Source organism: Choloepus didactylus, chromosome 13 (assembly GCF_015220235.1).
Source record: "Choloepus didactylus isolate mChoDid1 chromosome 13, mChoDid1.pri, whole genome shotgun sequence".
NCBI classification, from domain to species: domain Eukaryota; kingdom Metazoa; phylum Chordata; class Mammalia; order Pilosa; family Megalonychidae; genus Choloepus; species Choloepus didactylus.
In genome coordinates this window covers 86,782,304-86,801,617 of record NC_051319.1, presented here as the reverse complement: position 1 = coordinate 86,801,617, position 19,314 = coordinate 86,782,304, and the positions used below count along the sequence as shown (strand labels likewise).

At 43.9% G+C, this 19,314-nt stretch overlaps 2 protein-coding genes and 1 pseudogene across 2 annotated transcripts in view; 1 reads left to right on the top strand and 2 right to left on the bottom strand.

Moving 5' to 3' along the window:
- Window positions 1-1,772: 1,772 nt before the first annotated feature.
- The window catches only part of LOC119507776, a 387,511-nt gene continuing 369,969 nt past the window's right edge, over window positions 1,773-19,314 (bottom strand). The window contains exons 11-12 of the mRNA XM_037800927.1: window positions 6,144-6,241; window positions 1,773-2,365 (exon numbers count right to left, since the gene is read on the bottom strand). The gene's annotated coding sequence lies outside the window, so the exon portion shown is untranslated. The remainder of the gene's footprint in view (window positions 2,366-6,143; window positions 6,242-19,314) is intronic.
- Window positions 5,324-19,161, bottom strand: LOC119507777 (annotated as a pseudogene).
- The window catches only part of FGF1 (fibroblast growth factor 1), a 101,520-nt gene continuing 99,428 nt past the window's right edge, over window positions 17,223-19,314 (top strand). Inside the window, exons 1-2 of the mRNA XM_037801462.1 lie at window positions 17,223-17,241; window positions 17,519-17,605. The gene's annotated coding sequence lies outside the window, so the exon portion shown is untranslated. The remainder of the gene's footprint in view (window positions 17,242-17,518; window positions 17,606-19,314) is intronic.

Here is a 19,314-nt window from a genome sequence, read left to right as displayed (position 1 = left end):
TGTTTTAGGAGAATAGTCCAAATCAGTTACTCATTAAATTTTCTGATGGGGAACATACCTGTGTAACATAAGTTAGAACCAAATAATTTAAAAGCCCTTTGTTAAATAAAATAAAACAGCCACATGCATTGGGAGTTGCGGGGAGCACATACCCTTTCCAAGGAATGGCAGATACTTTTTAGAAGATAAAAACATTGACCAAGGACAAAAACAGACCAGAAGGCAGAGCTTTCCTGATAAGTTGCAAATTTGAGCAACATTTAATGATAAGGTGGTCTCAGCCCGGTAGGGATAGCCTATCAAAAATGGGCAACTATACTATACTAACGAATGTCTGTGAGACCCTCCTACCTAATGAAGAACCTAAATGTCAACCAATTACTGTAAACTTCCTTACTCCTGCCCTTATAAACCACTGTAAGCTGCTTGTCATTCTGAAACTCTCATTGACTTCCCTGGTTTGAGATCTCCCTACTTGAGCAGTTTCTCTTTCAATAAACCTGCAGCTTTGATTATATTGGTGACTTTGCTTCTTTTGACACCTTGAAATATTGTGTGACTGAGAAGGGACCTTAGAATGAGTGTAAACTACGTTTTTGCTAACTTTCCTGGCATCATTAACTGTGGCCTAGTGCAAAAACCTTCTGGAGGCCAGCTCTGTCACCACCTGTTTTGGTGTAAGTGTGAAACTTCTCGGTTTATCTCAGCCACTTTGATGCCATTACAGGGTTTGCTGCTACCTACCCCACCAGCCTGGGATGTGCAGGAGTCAGGAACTAGGAAACACTCTCTGCTAGCAGCGCTTCTCAGACTTCAGTGTGCATTACGTTCACCTGGGGGGCTTGCTGAAACATAGGTAGCTAGGCTCTACCCCCAGAAGAATTTGCTTTCCTAATAGCTTCCCAGGTGATGCTGACACTGCTAGTTTGGGGACCCTGCTTTCAACAGTACAATGGTAAAGCATTTGGGGTTCTCCTTGTATCACACATTTCTAGAACTTGATTATTATTCAAAGTCTAAATATAATCAAGAGCTCCTAACTCAGGGTTTCTCAATCTTGGTGGTATTGACATTATGGGCTGGATAATTCTTTGTTGTGAGGGGCTGCCCTGTGCACTGCAGGATGTTCAGCAACATCCTTGCTTCTACCAAATAGATGTCATTAGCACCCCCTCTTTTTTGCTCTAGTGTCCCTGGGAGGCAAAATTGCCTCCAGTTGAGAACCACTGCTCTAAAAAAGTGGGAAGGTTTTCCTCTCCCACTTGGTAGAACATGAGGGCATCCTGAAGTATTGCCTTACCTAATGATCCTGACATACAATAAAGTATCAGCTCTTTGGTTTTCAATAACAAAATAAATAATAGCTTACCCATATTGAGTACCTACTATGCGCAAGTCATTCTGCTAGCGCTTTTTAATTACCCCGTTTAATTCTCACTCTTCTAGTGATGAGAAAACTGAACCTTAGGGATGTGAAATGTCTTGCCCAAGGTCCCATGGTTAAGATGACTTGGATCTGTTGGGACTACCACCGCCCATTAGAAATACAAAGCAAGTCACACCTGCAAGCCACGTACGCAATTTTAAATTTTCTAGAAGTCTTGTTAAAAAAAGCAAAAAGAAACAGCTGAAATGAACTTAATATATTTTACTTAACCCAATATTAACATCCGGAACATTATCGTTTCAACATGTAATCAGTATTTTAAAAATTTTTGCTATATTCTATGTTTCTTTGAAATCTGGTGTATATTTTATACTCATCCCAATTTGCACATTTCAAGGGCTCAAGAGCCACAAATAGCTCCTGGCTGTCACACTGGACAATGCATCTCTGGGCTCTGAGTCCACCCTCTTCACCTCTGTGCGACTGCCTGCCAGCCTTTGTATGTGGAACAACATGAGCTCACCTTACTTCAATGTTCCTCCATTTCTGCCTGTATTTCAGCTCTTTTATCAGACTCACACACGTATTTATCTGCAATCTGTCCTTGGAATATTTCGACTTATTTTCAAAAGGGGTCTACAGTTTTACGCAACTATCAAACCATAGATTACCTTATCTGGTGGCCAGGCGGTGTTGATGATGATCACATTTTACTTGCAGTACCTTTTCCTGCGGCTGTTTTCCAACACTGTCTGTGTTTGCACTTGCACTGCAGAGATCATTCATCTTATCTGAGAGCTAATCATGCAGGGGCACAGCAAATGCCTTTTGTTTTGTTCATTGTGCAACATCTAGGCGTGGTCAAACTTCACTGGAGAATTCTGCCTTTTCATTAGCCCCCTCACCATGTTGCTCCCTGCAGCAACTCACCTGGTCTTTATTAGATGTTTCTGATCCCGTGGTGTTTTAGTTTCTCAGCTGCTGAAACAAACAACACACAATGGGTTGGCCTCACAACAGGAATTTATTGGCTTGTGCTTTCAGAGGCTAGAAGGCTTGCTTCCTCCCCAGGCCCGCATCTTTCTTTCTGGACCCCCAAAAGACATGCTCTTCCCACATGCAAAATACATTTGTTCCATCCCAATATTCCAAAAGCCTTAAGCCATTTTAGAACAATGCTAAGTACAAAGACTCATCAAAATCACTTATGGATGTAGACTGCCCTAGGGCACAATTCCTGTGTGATGGACCTGTGATAGAAAACAAGTTATCTGTTTCCAATATACAATGGAGGAACAGCCATAGAACAAGCATTCTCATTCCAGAAGGGAGAAATGGGAAGGAAATAGGGTCACGGGTCCCAAACAAGTCCAAACAGCAGCAGGGCAAACTCAATTAGATCCCAAGGCCTGAGAGCCATCTGTGACTTGATTTTTTGTCCTCCAAGCCTGATGGAGCAGCAGCTCCACCCCTTCCAAGCAAGCTCAGCAGCAATGCTCTCCCCCAAACCCTGGGGTATAGGTCCCACCACCTCTGAGCATTGGGAAGGTGGGTAGGCTCTGTGAACGCTGGGGCACAAGGCCTACCCCTCTAAGTGCCAGGGCAGGTGGCTTGTCCCATCCAAGAGCCGGGATGGACCTGCCCTCTCTACACACATGGGTGGGCCTGTCCTCTTGGCCCAATAACTCTTCAGTCCAGACCTCAGCTTCCATGGCTCTGCCTTTAAAGTAATTCTTCCTTTGATTTGTCTCTTCTCATTCCCTTTCAGGCATAACTTCTGTTCATACAAATTTCACAAAACACTTGTTGACTTTGTATGCAATGCCAGGACTTTTAGGCATCAGACAATAGGACTTTCTGCAGTTCCTTCCTGGGTAACTGCACTTACAATCCTGCCTTCCACTGCAGTGGCTGACTGGATCCATGTTCAGCCTCACCCTATTTAGCAAAGGGTGTTCCGTTAAGCCACCCCATGGAGACCCGTCCTCTGGGGAGTCGCTTCCTGAAAGCTCAGGGAGTCCCTGATACAGCCACTTCGGGCCCTAGTCTCAAAGCACACTATCAATTTCTGGTTTCTTGGTGCTTAAGAATTCAGTTCTCAGCTTATCCCTTTCCTCTCACATTTTACTATAAGCTGCAAGAAGAAGCCAGGCTGCACCTTCAACACTTAGCTTGGAAATCGCCTCAGTTAAATATCCAAGCACATTGCTTACAAGTTCAACTTTCAATCTGACATCAGAAGTTTTTTTTCCAAGTTCACTGCCACTTTATAACAAAGATTGCCTTCCTTCCAATTTCCAATAACGCATTCATCATTTCCTTTTAAGCCTTCATCAGAAGTAATTTTAAGGTTCATATTTCTACCAACATTCTCTTCAAAGCAATCTAGGCTTTTTTTAATACATATATCAAGTGCCTCACAATTCTTCCAGCATCTACTCCAATTCCAAAGACAATTTCACATTTTTAGGTATTTGTCATTGCAGCACTACACTTTCTGGTACCAAAAACTGTTTTAGTTTCCCGGCTGCTAAAACAAATACCACACAATAGGTTGGCTTAAAGCAATGGGAATTTATTGGCTCATGGTTTTGAGGCTGAAGTCCAAAATCCAGTTGTCAGCAAAGCGATGCTTTCTCCTCAAAGATGGTGGCAATCTGGGGCTGGCTGCTGGTGATCTTGATACTCGGCTCTTCACCACATGGCGATGCTCATGGTGGCGTCGTCTCCTTTCTCTTCCAGTTCGTTGAGCTCCAGCATCTGGCTGCTCTGCACAGCTTCTCTTTCCATCTCCAATTTCCTTTACTTGTAAGGACTTCAGCATATTGGATTAGGCCTACCCTCATCAGTTCAGGCACACCTGAACTCACAACATCTTGAAGATCCTATTTACAAATGGGTTCCTATTTACAGGGCCAATGGTTGATATCCAAACATGTCTTTTTTAGGGGGACATGATTCAATCCCCAACACTTGGGGAATCAATTATTCTCAAGAGAAACTAGCAGTAAATCCTTTAGTCCATGTTGTTCATTCCAATTTCACAGGTATTAAAATCAAAATAGACTTAAATGTTAAGGCCAATTTATACCAATAAAATGTAGTAATGATAGCTAACCCTTATCAAATGCTTCCTATGAGCCACTGTGCTGTGCTCAGCACTTACCATTTGTTATGTTACTGATTTCCCCCAATGAGCTAGAAGGTAGGAGCTATTATTGCCATTTTAGAGATGAGGGAAGAAGGCTCAGAGAGGTTAAGAAACTTACCCAAGGTCACTGTGCTAACTTGGATTTATGTATCCCCCCCCCCCCAAAAAAAAAAAATGTTCCTAATCTTGATATATTCCTGTGGGTGTGAACCCATTGTAAATAAGATCTTTTGATGAGGTTACTTTAGTTAAGGTGTGGACCAACTCAATTAGGATGATCTCAATCCTATTATTGGAGGCCTTATAGAGAAGGCCCCAGAGAGAGAAGCCATGAGAGAAGGAAGAAGCTGGAAGTCAACGGAACCCAGAAGAGAAAGGAGGAGATGCTGCCATGTGATTGCCATGTGCTGGAAAAGCGAAGGAGCCCTAAGGATTGCCAGACAGACAGGAGATACCGACCCTGGGAGGAAGCAAGCCTTCTAGCCTCTAAAATCGTGGGCCAAGAATCTTATTCTTAAATCAACCACTGAATGGTATTTGTTTTAGCAGCTGGGAAACAAAAACAGTCACCCAAGTGGCAACCAGCAGAGCTGGACCTCTCATATGATGGTCTGTTTGATGACAGAATCTCATCTCCTAACCTCTATCCTCCGTTGCCAGGAATATGATCCACAAATATCTTCATTTGTGAGTCTATAAAGATGTCATTTCATAGAACACACACCATTCCCAGGTTACCACAGCCTTTCTCTTGATGGGGCATAAATGAATATATTTTGGGTGTTCTAGGGACTACCTCCGAAGCAAGGTGCCAGGACTTTGAGGGTCCAGCTCTTGTCTGTCAGGAGCTTGAACTAGGAGCCCCAGACAGTTCACATGAGGAGCGGGTGCTGGAGCGTGTAGGGGCAGAGATCGGGGTGCAGCAGAGTTAGAAGTGGATGGAAGTGGGGATGTGGAAACCAGGGAAGACAGGCTTTGAAAGGGAGCAGAGAGGGAGAGTGGGAGCCAAAGGTGATTAGGGTCATGGGAGGGTTTGTGTTTTTGACTTTTAGTTTTGTTTTCTAAAAGACTTGAGCATGCTGCAATGAGAGAAAAGTTAAGATGAGAGAAAAGTTAAGAGGGCATGGGATAGATGCTAAATAAGCAAGGACCCCAAAGAGTCAGGATTGAAACTTATTAAAGCCCACCTGGGGGTGGGGCATGTTTGCCAGTTTTTCCTCCAAAGCCTGTGCTTGTATCTGCCCCTTTTGCCTCTCACTGTCACTGCCTGATAATCAACCACTATCAAAAATTTCTGTTGCCCAGCAGCTCGGGAAGCTGCTTCCAGTGAGAAAAGTTTTCCCTCCTGGGTACAAATTTTTATCCTTTTTAGTGAGAAAATCCATGATACAAAAAAAAAAAAAGAACACGTATCACAGGACAGCCCCATGTGTAGGTGACACGGCTTGATGCAAGGCACACTAGGTCTGCCTGCACCCAAAACCAGCTCTCACCAGTGTTCCTCGGGTCCTTGAAATATGCTATCATGTGGATTACCTTCCTGAAGAATCCTGTTAAAACACAAACACATCATTTACAGGGGGCTGCTTTATTACTTGTTCTCACCTATGATTCGTCTGGCACAGCTTTGCTTTTCAGGGGAGGAAGCTCAGCCAAGAGCAGTACTTCAAGAAGCCAGGATCCAGAAAAGATGAGTTGTAATGCTGGAGATGGAAGATGATAGTTATGAGGATAATGAGTCACTCGCCTCTAAGATATGCTTTGAGAAGTTCTTGGGTTCCCATTCTGATCAGACGGGGGCACCCCTGTGAGGTCCCCATTGGCAGAAGGAGGATGTGAAAGCCCTGGGCACCTTCGGGAGCTGCCTGAGGGAGGAGTCTCTTTTGCCTTTTACTGAGGGTCACCAGCCAGAAGCCTTCATCTGGGGGTGTCATCATACTACAGAGCAGTTACTATTAGGCCCCTGTGAGTCAGCAACACTGGCTTGTTTGGAAAACCTTCTCCCAGATCTTTCCTCTCGCATGCTGGTGTGAGAGAGGCCCTTGACACAGTGTCTCAATGTCAAGGGTGGGGGAGAGGATGGTCAGGACTCACCCTATGACCAGTCCAGGGGCCTTTCAGCTTGGGTTTTCCTTAATTCAGCTGTACCTCCTCTACTATCAGGCCTTGGGGAAGAAAGTCATTTTGGTCACAGAAAGCAGCATTTTAAACTTCTCTCATTAATGAGAGAGACAGAATTGTTAAACTAGCATGGAAATACTCAAGGAAGAAATAAATTTACTTTCCATACATCTCCAACTCGAGTCCCAAGCTTAACACATGCTATTTTTATGAAATACTTTCTATTCTGTTACATGCTTCAGCAACTTTCTATTATTAGACAAGTTAGGAAAGGTCTGCATTTGATTTCTCTCCCTTTCGGCCTCTTCCCTGTTTTGTGGGAGGGGTGGTGGCTTGGGCCGGGGCCGTGTTCCTTCGGTAGAAGATGTGACCAGGAATGGCAGCCTTCTGAAAGCAACTTGGAAACGGGACCTGCCTCCTTGAAAATGGCATCTGGTCCTGGCCTCACCCCATCCCCGATGGCAGGAAAAAATGTGACAGGAAAAAAATACGTATTTTGGAGTATCTACAGCATCTTCCCCTCAACCCCCACTTCCCGTGAAGGAGGATGTAGTCTTGACCAGCTAAGTTCTGGAGCATTTCTTATGCAGAACAAGGGAAAAGGTGAGAAGGAATTCTGAATTCTGTGGCACTGTGGGTAGGATGACTTGATGGATTCATCTAAGAAAAGGCAGGAAGTTACGTACTAAAGAAAGCAGAGTATATCAGAAGGTGAGGGGGATGATAAAAGAGACAACAGCCAGGGATGGGCTAAGTTTGGAGGAATTCAAGAGATAAATTAAGGGGGATTGGCATTGCTGCTGGGCTTTCATGAGGAGGCTTTGGGAGAGAGATGGGAGACGAGGATTTTTCAGAGATGATGTTGATGTTATGAATATAACCCAATGCCATTACCATACACACACACTTTGGCCTTTTTAAGAGATTTCAGTAAAAACATAAACTGGTTTACAGATTATTTTTTGTATGTTGGACTGGTGTTTATTCAAGGCAGCCTGGGACTACCTGGGGACCAGTGTTTAGTGATGGGGAGTACCACCCTCCACCCACTTCTACCAACACAGATGGTAGTCTAGACATTTTATACTGGTGTCCTATGGGCTGGGTGTGGACCCCAGATATGTTTTGTTTGGCTTGTTGAACAGTAATTTTTTTTTTAGCCAATATTTAAAAAATCAGGATTTCACAGTTTAAAAGCCTGCATTTCCTACTTGAAACATTTGGAAAATTTGGCAACAAGAGATCCGCAGTCCCCACAAGACAAAATTAGGTTCACACTCTCAAGTTAACCCCAATTCCACCCCTCCAGTCCCAGGACCACATGAGGTGGGCACATACACATACGCCTGGCCCCTTCCTGCGCTTACATTCCCTACCATGTGGTAAAGGCAGACCAGATAACTTGGACCTACTCTCCCACTGAGGACAACTAGAAAAGCTGGACAAAACATAGATCAGTCTGAAGTTATCAGAAAGTTAACAAGATAATAAAGGATCACCAAATCAAGATCTGGGAAAGATGGTAAGCCTAACAATTGGGGCTTCCTTTTCCCTTGGGACATTTGCCAGTTATGGGAGAGACAACCAAGAAGCTCAGAGACTAAGCAGCTTGTAGGCAGCTATGTATGCCTAGGAGGACAAAAGTTGAAATCCAGTGCCCACCAAAGGAGAGGGGGATGTATAGCCCTCATTTTTGGTTAGGACATTGAAGAGCTGCACCTTAAGTCTGGATGGATCAGAAGTAGACCAGATTATCTCAGAGCTCCTATCCAGCTTCCAGTGAGCTTAATTCATAAAGTTGGATTAAGATGATCCTAGATTACTAGTACCCCTAGCAATCTGGGGGCTAATAAATGTTTTCTGAAGGAATATAACACCATTATAAGTCTCACATTACTTCTATCAACTTTTCACATACAATTGCAACACAAAATGAAAATAACCCGGCTACAAGAAAATAAGACAACATGAATGAGATCTAGTAGAAATAACTATAATAGAATTGAAGAACTCCAGTTATTGGAGTTCTCCAGAATTTAAAATAACTAAGTTACTAAGAATAAGGAGATGAAAGACAAGATGGAAAATTCTGGCAGAAAATAGGAATTGAGAACTGAAAAATTTAATAACAAAAGAGCTCAATGGATAGGTTTAACAGCAGGCTAGACACAACCAAAGAGAGAATTGATGAACTGGGAAGTAGATTAGAAGAAAATATTCAGTATGAAACATAGAGAGACAAAGGAAAGGGATGGGAAATACAAAAGAGAAAGTAAGAGACAAGGAAGATAAATTGAAAACTGAAGCTCTAGAAGGAGAGTAGAGGGAGAAAGGGAACAGCAGCAATATTTGAAGAGAAAACAGTTGAGAAATTGTCAAAATTTTTTAAGGACATTAAGCCACAGATTCAAGAAATCTCAAGAACCACATGCAGGATAAATCAAAAGAAAGTCACATCTAGAGACATCATAACCAAATACAGTTATCCTTCTACATTGCAACTTTCCCCATCTTTTGTTTTGATATATCACAGGCTGCTATAAGCAATTAAATGGGAATTTGGGGGGAGTTTTGCAGAAGCAGGAGACGACACACAAAGGTCAGCAGATGACACAGAAAAAGTAACAGGAGAGGCAGTGTCTGCTGATCAAGAGGCAGCTAGGGAGTTTCCTGAAATCCTGAAGAAACTGATTGCAGAGAAGGGCTACAAACCAGAACAGACAGTCACTGCTGACAAAACTGCCCTATATTGGAAAAAAAAAAATGCCTCAGAGGACATACATCAGCCAAGAAGAGAAGTGAGCCCTAGGTTTTAAAGTCACAAGGGAGAGGGTAACCCTGCTTTTTTGTGCCAATGTCGTAGGGTGCGTAAATAAAGCCCTGATATATAAAGCTGCTAACAAACCATTGAGCTTTGAAAGGAAAGGACAAGTACAAGCTGCTTTATTATTTTTAAAATTTTCATATTTATTTTGTATTTTTAAAATTTCTTTTTCAGACAGTATTTTTATTTAATTTTGACCTACATATAGTCTTTGACCAAATACCTAACCCAAACTTTACAATAAGGTAAACACCCCATAAAAGAAAAATAAAATATTCAGACTTCTTCTCTGGTACAAAGGGAGGGCCAAAAAATTTTATGCGGATTTTTCAGATTACGGTAGCACCATGCCCCTACCCCCCACAATATGGAAGGAATAATTGTAGGTGAAAATCAAAGATAAGGAGGAAAAAAATTCAAAGGTAGCCACCATTACTTAAAAAAGTGATAAACTATTAGCTTATTTCTTTTCAGAAACAATGAAAGCCAGAAAGAGTGGAATTTAAATATCTTTAAAATGCTGAAATAAAAAAAGGAAATAAAACATAAAAAAGAAGAAAAATGCTGAAATAACTGCCAACCTAGAATTCTATTCCCAGCGAAAATATCCTTCTATAATAAAGGTAAAATTAAGACATTTTCAGAATTCTTTACCAGCAGGAAATACTAAAGGGTGTTCTTCAAGCTGAAGGAAAAGGATTTAAGGTGGTAGGTTACAGACACAGGAAGGAGTGAAGAGCAATGAAAGTTTAATTTGAGGAAATCCAAATGAAACAGACTGTACAAAACAGTATAACCAAATCCTCTTTGGTTAAAAATAAATACAAAATTAAAATATATAACAAGTGCCTGTAAGTCAGGATAGGGGTGTATTAGTCAGGGTTCTCTAGGGAAAACAGAACCAACAGGAGATATGAGATTTTATAAATATGAGATATTATAAAAGCATCTCTAACAACTGTGGGGATGCACGAGTCCATATTCCATAGGGCAGGCAGCAAGCTGGCAACTCCAATGAAGGTCTCTGATAAACTCCCCAGGAGAGGCTGGCTGGCTAAAGAAGAAATGAAAGTTCTCTCTTCTCCCTTAAAAGTCTTCTACTGATCGGATTAAATCCAACTGATTGGATTCTCTCATTTAGGAAGACACTCCCTTAGTTGATCGCATATGTGATCAGATGCAATCAATTGACTGATGTCCTTGCAGTAACAGTTAGGTCAGTGTTTGCTTGACCAGACAACTGGGCACAATCACCTGGCCAAGTTGACACATAAACCTAACCATCACAGTTCAACCTTTGTCAACTTGGCAGCCATACACATCACCTTAAACCATACTTAATCTCTAAATAGAACACAGTAACAAACATATGTTTTGCCTAACAATACTCAGCTGTCCTATATACAACCGGAAACACACTAAATATCTCCAGAAGAGGGTGCAAGTCCTTGGGTAGCATTCACTCTTAAACTTGATATCCTATAACTTAAATACTATGAAATGAACAATACAACTTGTATGATATGATAAGGGGATAAGATAGAGAAGAAAACAAAGATATTTGCTTTATGTAACAAAACAAGGAGGAAATATTCATACCATTACAGACCTCATTTCTGTAACTGGTCATGTGGTCATAGTTCATATTTATGACTACCTTCTTCCACTATTCATTCCATGTTCCCTTTACCCTCAGCAAGCACTTCAGCTGGTCATGGTTCTTTGCCTGGTAGCGTGACCCAAACCTTCATTCCTGAAATTTCTGGGCCATTGGTAGTCCTGCCTGGATTGGGTTGTTGCAGTTTTCCATTGAATTTAATCACAGGGCATGGTAGTACTAAGAGATGCCCTAAGAGATCTCCTGTATTCCAGGAAAACTCATCTTTACTTCCATTGTGTAGTTGCAGTCCTATTTCCTCTTGATAGTCAGGATCAATCACCCCAGCTAGTACAGTAATCCCCTTTCTTGCCTGTTGATTAAGAGGCATAAGAAGCCCAAAGTGGTGGCAGTCTTAACTTCCAGTTCAATGGAATTATTGTTGTGTCTCCTGGTGGGAGCACTCTTCCTTTTGGGACTAAGACTTGTAGACCAGCAGAGCTTAACGTTGCAAGGACAGGAAGCAAAAAATTTCCTAGTGGATCACTAGGGTTGATAGCAGGTGGTGCCATTCCCATTTCCACCCCTTGATTCCTGGACTTGTGAATCCTGGCTATGGGAGAAACAGAACCATTGAGTGGACGCTGATGCAGAGCATCCACAGCCTCCTGGAGAACACTGCCCCAGCCCTGCAAGGCATTGTTACCTAGTTGGCACCATAACTGAGTCTACAAAAGGCCATTCCACCATTCTATCAACCCAGCTGCCTCTGGATGGTGGGTAACATGGTAAGACCAGAGAATTCCATGGGCAAGTGCCCATTCCTGCACTTCATTTGCTGTGATGTGAGTTCCATGATCAGAAGCAATGCTGTGTGATATACTACGACGGTGGATAAGGCATTCCATAAGTTTACAGATGGTAGATTTTGCAGAAGCGTTACATTCAGGGAAGGCAAATCCATATCCGGAGTATGTGTCTATTCCAGTTAGAACAAATCACTGCCCCTTCCATGATGGAAGTGGTCCAATGGAATCAACCCGCCACCAGGTAGCAGGCTGTTCTAGTTTGCTAATGCTGCTGGAATGCAAAACACCAGAGATGGACTGGCTTTTATAAAAGGGGGTTTATTTGGTTATACAGTTACAGTCTTAAGACCATAAAGTGTCCAAGGTAACACATCAGCAATTGGGAACCTTCACTGGAGGATGGCCAATGGTGTCTGGAAAACCTCTGTTAGTTGGGAAGGCTTGTGGCTGGTGTCTGCTCCAAAGTTCTGGTTTCAAAATGGCTTTCTCCCAGGATGTTCCTCTCTAGGCTGCAGCTCCTCAAAAATGTCACTCTTAGTTGCACTTGGATATCTGTCCTCTCTCAGCTTCTCTGGAGCAAGAGTCTGCTTTCAACGGCTGTCTTCAAACTGTCTCTCATCTGCAGCTCTTGTGCTTTCTTCAGTGTCCCTCTTGGCTGTAGCTCCTCTTCAAAATATCACTCACAGCTGCACTGAGTTCCCTCTGCCCGTCAGCTCATTTATATGGCTCCACTGATCAAGGCCACGCCTCCACGGAAATATCTCATCAGTTATCACCTACAGTTGGGTGGGGTGCATTTCCATGCAAATCTAATCAGCACCAAAATATCTGCCCCACAAGACTGCATCAAAGAATATGACTTTTTCTGGGGGACATAATACATTCAAACCGGCACACAGGCTGATCGGGGAATGGTGCCATATTGGGGACTGAGTGTGGGTCTCTGCTGCTGGCAGATTGGGCACTCAGCAGCAGCTGTGACCAGGTAAGCTTGGTGAGTGGAAGTCCATGTTGCTGAGCCCAAGCATAACCTCCAGCCCCACCACCATGACCACTTTGTTCATGATCCCATTGGACAAAGACAGGAATGGCTGGGAAAAGAGGCTGACTGGTGTCTAAAGAATGGGTCATCTTATTCACTTGATTATTATAACTTTCCTTTTGCTGAAGTCACCCTCTGGTGAACATTCATATGGGACACAAATATCTTCATGTTTTTTGCCCACTCAGAAAGGTCTATCCACATACCTCTTCCCCACACCTTTTTGTTGCCAATTTTCCAATCATGCTCCTTCCTAGTCCCTGAACATACAGCCAAATTATTACAAAAGCCCATGAATCAGTATACAAACACACCTCTGGCCACTTCTTCCTAGCAAAATGAACAAGGTACAGTGCTCGAAGTTCCACCCACTAGGAGGATTTCCCCTCACCACTGTCCTTCAGGGACATCCCAGAAAGGGGCTGCAGTGCTGCAGCTGTCCACTTTCAGGTGGTACCTGCAAATTGTGCAGAACCATCTGTAAACCAGGCCTGAGTTTTCTGTTCCTCAGTCAACTGAATGTAAGGAACTCCCCAAGAGGCCATAGCTCTGGGCTGGGAAAGAGAAGTAATGTGGCAGCATTTGGGGCCATGGGCTTTTGGGCTTCTTCCTCATGTAACTTACTTGTGCCTTCAGGACCCACTGGATCCCTATCTCGTATATGCCATTTCTATTTTATGATGGAGTGCTGCTGTGCATGCCCCACTTTATGGCATGGCGGGTCAGACAACAACCAGCTCGTGATAGGCAACTCAGGTCTCATGGTAACTTGGTGGCCCATGGTTAAGTGTTCTGTCTCTACTAAGGCCCAGTAGCAGGCCAAAAGCTGTTTCTCAAAAGGAGAGTAGTTATCTACAGAGGATGATAAGGCTTTACTCCAAAATCCTAAGGGCCTGCATTATGATTCTCCTACAGGAGCCTGCCAAAGGCTCCAAATAGCATCTCTATTTGCCACTGACACTTCCAGCACCATTGGGTCAGCTGGATCATATGGGCCAAGGGGCAGAGCAGCTTGCACTTTTTCTGTTCCCTACTCAAAACCAGAAGCTTTTCTGGTCACTTGGTGTATTAGGGTTCTCTAGAGAAACAGAATCAATGAGAGATATCTATAAATATAAGATTTATAAAAGTGTCATGCAACTGTGGGTATGCATGAGTTCAAATTCCATAGGGCAGGCAGCAAACTGGCAACTCCAATGAAGATGTTCAATGAACACCTCAGGAAACTAACCGGCAACTTTGACAAACTCCTCAGGAAACACTTCGCTGGTCAGCCGAAGAAGAAGTGAAGGTCCTCTATCTGTCTCTCTTAAAAGTCTTCACCTGGTTGGATTAAATCCAGCTGACTGCATTCTCTCATTGTGGAAGACACGCCCTTTGTTGATGTCATCAGTCACAGGTACAGCCAATTGACTGATGATTTAATAAACCAGCTTGTTGGTTTATTAACCAGCCACAAGCGTCCTCACAGCAATTGTTAGGCCAGTGTTTGCTTGACCAGACAGCTGGGTATCATCACCTGGCCAAGTTGACACATGACCCCAACCATCACACTTGGTAAATGGGTCAGAGCAGCACACTCAAATGAGGAATAGGTTGTCTCCAAAATCCAAAGAGACCACCTAGGCACTGTGCCTCCTTTTTGGTTGTAAGAGGCACCAGATGCAACAGCTTACCCTTCACCTTAGAAGGGATATCTCAGTATGCCACATACCACTGGCCACCTAGAAATTTTACTGAGGTGGAAGGCCCCTGTATTTTTTCTGGATTTCTCTCCCATCCTCTGACACACAAATGCCTTACCAATAGGTCTAGAGTGGTTGCTACTTCTTGCTCACTAGGTCTGATCAACATGGATAGCATCAGTGTAAGGTCTTGTGGGAGGGAGAAATGATCAAGGTCCCTGCGGATGAGATGATGACATAGGGCTGGAGAGTTGTTATACCCTGAGGTAGGACAGTGAAGGTATACTGTTAATTCTGTAACCTTTCCCCCATTTGCAGACATTTAGGATGATGGATGAATAGGTAGATGGAAAGATGGATGGATGATGGATGGATGAATAATGGATGAATGGGTGGATGAATGGATGGATGGATGGACAGATGGATGATGGATGAATAGATAGAAGGATAGATGGATGGATGGATGGATGATGGATGAAAAGAGGGATGAATGAATGGATGGATAGATGGATGATGGATGAATAGGTAGATGGAAAGACGGACGGATGATGGATGGATGAATAATGGATGAATGGGTAGATGAATGGGTGGATGGATGGATAGATGGATGATGGATGAATAGACAGAAGGACAGATGGATGGATGATGGATGGACAGACGGATAGCTGACGGATGGATGATGGATGGATGAATGGATGGATGATGGATGGATATATGGATGACAACCTGTTATCAGTCAGCAATAGTAAGCCCTTGGGTGCAGCAGTCTTCACACATTTTTGCTCCTATGCCTTCTAAAACAATATTGAAAAATGATATCACCCACTGTCACATTTAAAAATTGATATGTTAAATTTTCATCAAGTTCATAAGGTTTTAAGATTATAACTTCTAGCATATTGTAAAAATTGGAATTTAAAAATTAAACAGTAACATCATTTTTAAAATTTACCTTTTAATCTATCATTATTATTATTTCCAAGATTCTCTTCATTTTGCTTTCACAGTACTCTCCCTCAAAATTCAAGGATGGAAGAGACAATGTTGTTAAATGAAAAAAATGCCGTATTAGTCATTAAAGGAAGCTGAATTAAATCATTAAAAGAAGCAGCTTCCAGTTTGTTTGGGGACCTTGAGATTTTTACACTGGGGCAATGTACCTGAGTAAGATTTGGGAAGGGTGATGGATATGTTTTCCTTTTATTAGTAAAGGAAGGCTCTTTATGAATACAGACACATTCTAAGGCAACTCCGTTTTAGGAAAGAGTACCTATAAAAAGTGAGAAGCTGGAAATTGATTCTCTAAAAAATAATCCTCTGTGCCTTTTGGAAAATCTCCAAGACCACCATCCTGGGGTAATGTAGCCCAGTAACCTGCAGAGGACAGTGTTGGACAAGCTTTGGGGCTCATGCCCTGACTTCCTCAGAGCAGGAGAAAGAACAGGCAATTCAGCCGAGATAGATGGGAGCCCAGCCTGGCGGCCCAGCGCAGTCCTCTCTGGCATGTGTGTGTTTGCCCTGTGAATTATTTGTAGGAAACTGGCTCCAAGGAAAAACGGAGGCCTGAGACTCTCCATGCTATATCTAGAATCGGGGCCTCGGACTATAAACAGACAGAAGCCTCATCCTCTTACTCCTTCAAGAACTGAATTTAGGAACGCCACCGGGGAGTGCAGTCATGGGTCTGAGTCAACCATGAGGTTTTTGTTTTCTCCCCTATGAAAAGGAAACAAAGGTGAAATCTCAATGACTTACAGCGTCAGGAGCAAATGGCTAAGAGATGAAACTGGAATCCGACAGATGGGGCTCAGATCCCGCTGCACTCGGCAGTTAACCTTTCCCACCCTCAGCCTCCCTGGCTGTCAGACAGGAACAGCCTCATAGGGCTGCTGAGAGGATCGAATGAGACAATGCAGGAAAAGAGCTCCGCGTATGAAGGGCATTTAGCAAGAGATCAATAAATAACCGTGATGATGGTGAAGATGATATTAAATGGGCACTTTGTCAAGCTTGACTGCCCAGCCCTCTGTCTACAGAGGAAGAATGAGAGGTGAAAAATCAAGCTATTTAAATGTTTTACAAGCCCAGGAGTTAGAAACAGAGAAAGCCAGGGGAGGAAAGCAGAATCACTGTGATTCGGTGGTAGAGCCTGGAGCCTTCGACGGGGCCCGGGGTCCACCCAGTGTTGATAGGAGGGTCTCCAGGGCATAAAATTGTGTGTGTGATGACAGGCCCATCAGCCTCTGAAAGAGTCACCTGCCTGAAACATACCAAGTAATGACTTTTTTCATTACATTTACTTCTTTGTGAAACCTCAAAGAGCGGGAATGAACTGGATGAAAAAAATAATCAGTAAGTTGGACAGATTACTTTGATGTACTAAAAGTAAAGCTTGGAGTAAAAGCCCCAGCCTCTGCCTCACACTGGGAAAGGTAATGCAGAGGAGCTCAGAGAGAGGCATGGAGACAACTTGGATGAGATAACTGTCCTTTCACCTGGCCGCTGTCCAGCTCCCAAATAGCTTTTGTGTCCAATCCAAAAATAAGATCACATGAGAAGGGGAGAAATAACTACGCAAGCGCTTGTCCTTGGGCTTTCCGTGGGCACACCAGCCTCAGCTGCACGGTAGAGCCCCAGGAGGGTGGCCTGGAGGGTGGGCTCTCCCTCCCGAGGCTCCCCAAGGCCCGGAGGCTAACCTGGAAGAGGGTGGGTGTGGTGTGTGGTTGGTTCTCAGCCCTCCTCTTGGGGCTCCTCAGAGCTCCATTCACACCAGAGAGGGAGTGGGAGAGAGAGGACAAGTGGATCCAATAGCCTCCACTCCAGGGGGATAAGGGCATGCCGCCTTTGCTTTAAGGAGACTCCCTTCCGATGGTGAGTGGGAACTCCCTGCTTTCTCCACCAGCAAGCCTGCTGCAGACCTCCTAGGAAGGAGTGGGACACTGCAGCAGCTGCCGCCCCAGGAAGAAAGCACCCCAGGGCCAGAGCAGAGGTGAGTGCATCCGTCTCTCCAAGGAGCTCAGATGACTACAGATTTTCTGCTTGGCTTCCTACTTGCGCTCAGCATGAACGTTTGTTCCCCACACCCCTCTCTCTCCTTTTCTCCTCCCTGATCTGAGTTGGTGGCAGGCTTGAGTCTGTGTGACGGATGCAAGAGGAAACACTCCTGTACTCCCTGCTCTCTTCAGAAGTCAATTTGCAACCAGAAGCAACTGGGTAGGTCTAGTTTATAGTGGGGAAGGGATTCAGGAAGCGATTCCTATCAAGTGAATTATCTTTGCTAAGATCCAAGAAGATTCCCAGGAAATCATTAGGCAAATCCCATTACAGTAGAGTTAATGCTTAGTCTTAAAAAGCCTTGCATGAAATGGAAAATAAATAAAAGGATAACAGCTGATTCTTTGCTTTGGGGCTAAAAGGAAAACACCAGAAAGGAATATGCAGTGCTTCCTTTTTCCCCACCATTCCTTACCTCTTCCTGACTTCTTGGATTTCTGCAAAATACACTTAACAGATCCAAGAGCTCCTTTCTTTGGTTGAGAACAAGAGGAATACAATCAAAGCTTTAGGGAGAATTGCTCTGCAAGCAGAGTTAAGGGCCAAAAACGAGAAACAAACCTCGCACATCACATCTACTCGAACCTATGGAGGCCATTATCCCTGCACTCAGGGTGATTATTCCTCGATACAGGCTACCCTCGGCTGCGGACTACAAATATCCATGCTGAGATGAAGCCCACAGAATTTTAGTGGAAACAAGATAATTACTTGAATAAGTAAGTATCCTTTTAGTAGCAGTGGACTAAAACCCAGTTTGAAGAGACTTAGGAAAAAACGGAAATTTTTTGATTCATGTAACTGTAAAAGCCAGGGCTTTGGAGGTGGGGCCCAGGTGCCCAGAGGACAGACGGAGTCCCGGATCTGTCTCACTCCATTTCTTGGCTTTGCATCCTCTGTGTTGCTCTGTTCCCAGGCAGACTCGCCCATTGTGGTGGCAAGATGGCTGTAGCAGCTCCAGGGTGAATTCCTACTGGCCTAGCCCCTCTAATACGTTCCCAGTTTTGCTAGCTGGAGGCTCAGGGTCACATCTCACTGAACCAGTGTGGGAATTGTGCCCTGTGATGGAAGCGTAGTCATCCCCATCCAAACCACACGGACTGGAAGCAATGAAAGGGGTGGTTTCCCAAAGACAAGCAAGATGCTGGTCTCAGGGAAGGGGGACTAGAGGCAGGACAGCCAAGCTCAATGGCTGTAACTCTGTGTGGCTCTTTATGCAGTGGTCTAGAGTAAGAGTCAAAGCTCCTCCAAAATAACTTCTTCTTCCTTCCACCCTATTAATGGAACAGATGATTAAAAGACCCAGTGGAATGTCCTTCCCAGAAACCCTTGATAGTGGGAAAGACACCAGAAGGCTTGTCCTTCTTGGTTCAGTCCCCAGACCACCCACCAAGCCCAGACCTGCCTGGGCTCCACCCACCCGGGCTCACGGGCCATGGCCTCCCCCTCGTGCCCAGTGCTGTCTCCCCTGCTCTGCTGATGTGAACTCATGTTGCCTCTCAAGGGCCAGCCTCAGTGCTGCCTCCCCTCTGAGGCCTTTTCTGGACCATCCAGCCTTTCTTGCTCTTTCCTCTCTGTGAACCTGGCAAATACTAACTGTCAATATTATTGTTTACTCATTACATCTTACTTAATGACTTCATG